Source organism: Oreochromis niloticus, linkage group LG3, assembly GCF_001858045.2.
Source record: "Oreochromis niloticus isolate F11D_XX linkage group LG3, O_niloticus_UMD_NMBU, whole genome shotgun sequence".
Taxonomy (NCBI): Eukaryota; Metazoa; Chordata; class Actinopteri; order Cichliformes; family Cichlidae; genus Oreochromis; species Oreochromis niloticus.
Genome location: NC_031967.2, coordinates 77,022,645 through 77,029,274, shown reverse-complemented (window position 1 = coordinate 77,029,274; position 6,630 = coordinate 77,022,645).

Below are 6,630 nucleotides of genomic sequence, written 5' to 3'. Positions count from 1 at the left end.
TAAACCTGAACACATCAGATTACATTTAAGGTTTAAATAAAGCTGACAGTCACTGACTGCGAATCTGTCTCTGAGACGCTCACGCAGACGCTACTCTTTCGATTTCTTCTTCTTCTTCTTCTGTATAGGGTTTATTGGCGGTCGGCAAACAGCAATATGGTGCATTACCGCCACCAACTGGTGTGGAGTGTGGACCGATATGAAATAAATAAATAAATAAATAAATAAATAAATAAATAAATAAATAAATAAATAAATAAATAAATAAATCCTCCCGAACAAATGGGTCTGCCTTAAAAACCAAATTACAGCCTGATAACTTTCACTTACAGAGCTCATGCGAAATAAATCAATCCAGCCCAACTTCACTTTCATATCGTCCAGCTTTTGACCAGCTGTCTCATCTCCACATCATACCTCTGACAATGCAGTAAAACATGTCCTATTGTTTCCTGTTCCCTACTGCAGTCACACTCCCCTGTACAGTGTTTACCTATTAAAAATAATGTGCTATTTAAACCAGTGTGTCCGAATCTCAGTCGAGATATAATCGTCTCCTCTCTCCTGTTTCGTCCTGTACTTCTCATTTCCCCCACTTTCCTTTGGATTTTATAAAACCACCACCCTTTCCTCTCTTCCTCCCATTGCTTTTGCCACCTTTCCTTCATTTTCTATCGTATTCTGCTCTTGAGCTCCGTCCCACTCACACTAATAACCACATCTACCATCGGTCTCCTTGTTGAGACTTTTGCTGTCCTATCTGCCATTTCACTTCCTTTAACTCCATGATGCGCTGGTACCCATAAGAATGTGACAAGCCCCATCATAACAAGTCTGAACAATGTTTGCTGGATCTCTATCATAATGTCAGGTCTGCAGTCTGAGTGGCTGTCTTGCAGACTGGCCAGTGATGAGCTCGAGTCTGAACATATCACAGATCTTAGTGGTTTTGTTTCCTCAATCCACTGGACTGCTAACATACTGAAAGCATTTCCCCTGTGTACACTGATAAACCGTCACTGATCCTTTTCCCCACCTTGATATTAAATTGAGGAACTATAAAGGCTATCCCACTTTGGTTGGCTGTATTCTTTGATGCATCTGTGTAGATTTTGACATAACTATAATGACATGGTGAAAAACATATAGCACATGATATAGTTAAACCTTGTCAGAAACAAGAAAAATAAAGGGAATCAATAAGAAGTTTTGGTTAAATTACAGGGAGAAATACATTAGAAAGGAATTAGTAACAAAAGTATTAGTTCAGCAGTATCATTTTCAGTTTTACCACCATGGTTATACGAACAAACAACTCCTGATTTTCATTTACTACACAAGGTAAGAGGGCTGATGTCACACATTTATAATATTCATGTTTAAACTACACACTTAAAAATATGAATAAGCGTGACACGGGGAATTGTGAATTTTGTGGACAAGAGGAGACATTTGAACATGTATGTGGTAAATAACAGGAAAGCAACGAATACTCAAATTTGAATGACAGAAGAATTGTATTCAGTTAAAGGTAAAAGAAATATTTCAAAGCAGTACAGGTGATGTAATTAATAGGACAATATTTGGGCTTTGGAGAGCAACTGCTGTGAATATGAGAAAAAGCTGTTCCGATCCACTAAGGCACCTGAAGTTGTTTGCGAACTGCGATAAAAAGAGGAAGAGGTAGTCGTATTTTTTTTTTAATAAACTTTATTTAGAACAATAACAATGACAATCTCAAACAGACAATTGAATCTTTCCGTACACTCCCCTTTCTTCTCTCCCAATCAGAGGAAAACACATCATTGCGGAAGAGGTAGTAGTAGTAGCGGTGTTGCCAATTTAGCGACTTTGTCGCAATATTTAGCAAGTTTTCAGACACCCTTAAGCTCGGCATACACTGTGCGATTTTTTTCAGTCACGTTATTCAGCTCCTGCTCAAACTGTACGATTGACTCGCAGGGGTTAGAAGTTCATAGGTCACGATGCAGGTCTCACACTATACGGCCCGATGCTCTGATGCGACCTGAGTGCTCAAACTGTGCGCCCATAAAATGAAGGTTATAACAGAAAATCTGTCGCTCGCTCTCCCTCTCTGTCTTTCACTCACACAGACATACACACATCACCACCATCAACTTTGCTCAATTGCTAATGAAAAACATTGATCAGGCAGCTGTGATTGAGCAGCAATGTAAATCCAACTATTTTCACGGTTGTTGTGGTCGTGATAATTTTGTGAGGCCACATCGAAAACGCTCCGATGAGCTTTCCAAAGTTCTACAAGTTGTGCCTCCGTCACTTGTGTCCAGATCACACGCTGCACTGTGCTGCTCCGTCTTTTTCACCGATGTTTACGTGTTTGCGCGTGCGCAGTGTGAGCGGCTGCAGTGACAGCCTCACGACGGTCGACAGGACTTCAAACAGGTTTGAAATCCTCACGATTGATGATCGGGAGCTGGTCGTGATGTGTTAATCTCTTCTCGTTACCCCACGTATACTACACGATGAAGGCGAAACTCGGCCGATCCCCAAAACCGTCGAACGACTCAAAAATCGGCTCACCGAGCCAAAAATCGGACAGTATACGCCCAGCCCCCAGATGCTGCCAGAACAGATGTTCACCCTACGGTCCAAACTGCAAATGAATCTCTCACGAGCGACGCCGCTGCTCCCGTACTGACAGGAGCAGGGCTAGATGTACAACATTGTTCTTTGTCTAAAATAAATCGATGCACTGATTCCAATCATAAAGAAGGAGGGTTGGAATTGTGACATAAAAAGGTTGTAGTTCTAAATATGTAGCAGGGGCGATTCTAGGATCAGAGCTTTGGGGGTGCTGAGCACCCAGAGAGCTGCCCAGCCAGGCAAGGTAAACTTTACTCGTCACGGTGAGACTTCTTCCCTGTCTCTGTCAGTCCCTGCATCCTTAAATGTCTCCATTTGTCCCGAGTTCCCTCTGACTGTCTCGTTGGTGCATTTAAACCCCTGCTCCTCCCTGTCCTCATCGTCTGTTGTCTTCATCTCCATTATCAGTCATCAAAATTTTACCATCTCTGTGCAAGTCTGCAAATTTCTTTATTAAATCATAAGATTCTTAAATTCATCAAGTCTCTCTGTGCCTGGGTCCTCGTCACAAAACATGACGTCACTGTTTTGTACATTTTAACACAATTATATCCCCACATTTGTGAAAGAAAAGCAAAACACTTTTTTGAAAAGTCTGTAACAAAAACATCAAATCTGATAAAGGTTATTTAAATGCTGCTAAAGAAGAATGGATTGGATTTTTAAAAAAAAATACATATCCTAACCTTAATTACTGGGGGAGAGTAATGAATGATGCTCATAGTGAGTAAAAAGTAAACTGAGTGCATTTGGACAGAGATTCACTTTTAAAGTGTATGTATAATATAATACAGATACATAAAAAATACACTCCAAAAATAGAAGAGTCCTTGAAATGTACAAAATATTATTAAAAGATTAGAAAAATGGAGACACCTTGGCCTCTGGTACAATGTATTAAAATATCTTTACTGCAGATACTACTATGGCTCTGCAGACTTTTTCTTTTCATTTAACTGAGAACCTTCACAGACTTTTCTTTTAACCTATGTGCCTCACCTTGAGGTTGGCAAATCTGTCTATCACATTTTGGTGGTCAAGTTTCTCAAGCATCTCTTTTTCAAATGACATCACAGCCAGGTGCTGGAGTCTGCTTTGACCCATGGTACTTCTCAGCCACGTGTGGAGCTGAGTCAAGACACTAAAAGACCTTTCACAGCTACAGCTGCTAACTGGGTTTGTTAGGGCAACCTGAATAACAGTTTTCAGTGTGGGGAAAATCTGATTATCCAGAAGATTGTACAATGTTAACATATCTGGAATGGCACCAGCCTCACTCTTGAGCTTCAAAAAGTTTTTGGCAACTGTGACTTCCTCTAACTGAAGCTCAATATGGTAATGCAGTGCCAGGGCTGACCACCCAGTTTGTTTTGCAGATTCTGTATAGCAGCTTTAATATAGGGAGAACACAACTTCCCGATTGTATGAGTAAAATTAGCTGTTTGTTTTTTTTTCTTTGCCAGTTTAACAGTTTCTGTTTTGCCTGTCACTGTTCCCTGTCTGTTTTTTTTACCTGGTTCTTCCTGATCTTGTACTTCCTCCTTATGTTCCCCTCTTTCCTCTCTCCCTCTATGGACTGACAATCATACACAAATAGATTGTATTCAATTAGATTAAAAAATACTATTAAGATCACAAATAAAAAAAGTCCTCGCTCAGTGTACTTTCAACCAAAAGGCAAATAACCAAACCACATGAACATCTAATAAAGGATATAAATATTAAAACACTGATCCAACATCATCCTTTATTGATGGATAATTTGATCCTACACTTTTACCTGAATGTGGCTTCTTTTTTTGAAAAAACTTCCTCATATCCATCATGAACCTGGCTATCTCTGTACACACACACACACACACACACACACACACACACACACACACACACACACACCAGGAGTTATAAGGTTAATGGGCATCCAGTCAGTTAGCTAGTTAGTACTTTGGGTTCAATATCGGCACATGCACATATGATAAAATAACCAGTTTCTCTCATTACATTTCAAACAGGACAGTGGTAACAGCAGGTTACCTGGTGTAATGTTTTTCAGCTAAAAAGAAACATGTTCTGACTCCTACCTAACTATATAAAGAGTAACTGAAGGTTAAATGCAGCTAATATGTCCTGTTTTAAGCCAGACACTCACACCTCCGCTCCGCTGCGTCTCAGCCACTATCGCTCTGGCAGCAATGGTGCTAGAGCAGGGGTGTCCAAAGTCCGGCCCGCGGGCATTTTTAATTGGCCCTCAAGTAATTTTATAAATAGAATAGAAAATGGCCCGCACTTCAACTTTTGCTTGAGTGTATTGCACTTCTTAGTTTTAACACCAGGGGGAGCTACTGTTGATCAAGGCAGTTGCTCCACCAAAAAGGACAATCACAGAAGAAATTTACCCCAAGTTACTAAACATGGCAGAACCAAAGAAGCCAAAGGTAGAAAGTGAGTGCAGAAAATTTCAGACACGGTGGGAGAGTGAATATTTCTTTAAAGAATTCAAGGGGAAGTGCGTCTGTTTGATCTGCACTGAAACTGTGGCAGTTATGAAAGAGTATAATGTACGACGTCATTATGAAACCAAACATCAGGCCTATGCATCCTACACTGGTGCTGAGCGAGAGCAGAAATTAAAGCAAAGGGTAGCTCTCCTGCAGGGTCAGCAACAGTATTGTTTTCGTGTCCAGGAAAAGGCTCCAATAGCAGCTATGAGGTCGCCCAACTCATCGCAAGACATGGCAAGCCTTTTTCAGATGGAGACCTCATAAAACGCTGCCTCGTTAAAGTCACCGAAATAATGTGCCCGGAAAAAGTGCAGGACTTCAACAACGTCAGCATGTCCAGAAATACAGTTGTGCCACGCATTGAAGACTCGTCAGCCAACATTAAACTGCAACTGTCTGATAAAGCTGTGCTTTTGTTTTTACTCCATCGCATGCGATCCGAGCACTGATGCCACAGACACCGCACAGCTGCTAATTTTTTTGCGGGGAGTGGACGAGAGCACGAGCACTTTAGGTGAGTAAAAAATATATTCCACAGTACCCGTGTGTTAATGTGCAGGTACACATGCTTCAAATATCAATAATGCGCATCAATTCTTTTGCGCGCCACTTTCTTATATGCGTTTTTCTTGTTAACACACAGAGTACACACCGCTGTGCACAGCGCACGCACACGCAAAGTCAGCTGATCTCATCTGATGCAGATCTGCTCCTTGATCAAGTGACATTTGTCCGGATTTTTGCCACGAGTGGCGCACGATCAGCACCGCAGCTGGATGGCCCGATTTACATACCCAGCGCAGCTGATACTCACCAGAATAATTTACTAAAATTATGCACTCATGTTATTAAGTCCAGTTCAGTCTGTTAATGTTGATAACCGTTTCAAACGAACGTTAACAGGTGTGTTGCTAAGCCTAAGAACTTATATAAAAAGCTTGAAATGTACCCGTCCCATTTTCCCCTTTATTGTTTTTTCTCTGTGCTGTAAATCTTCTGTCTAAGAAGAAATCTGCTGCTGTTCTGAGAATGAGCTACCAAAGCTTTTTCTGAATAAATCAATAAAGATCCATTTATGGGAAGCTGTGATGAAGGCAGTTTTGTCTTTAATTATATTCAACAATATAACACATTTGACCACTTTTAAGTGATTTTTCTAACTTTAATACGCTACAGTTAAGGTTATATACCTAATTTCTAGTAAGTGGCCCAGCCCCTCCTACATTTGTATGTATGTGGCCCTCAGTGAAAAAAGTTTGGACACCCCTGCGCTAGAGCCAGAGTAGCTGAGATGGAACAAACCATTTTTGGGAGGGGGGAGGGGTTATCTCTACTTTTGTTGTTAAAATGTACAGTATGCTTTTTATATTTTTAGTAGTGTGTCCCACAAACAGCAAATATTGTCCTGTGCTGAAGCACCCCCAAAATGGGCTAAAATCACCCCTGATATGTAGTAAGTTCTTTTAGGGTGTATTTTTTTTTTTAAAGACTTTGTCTCTTC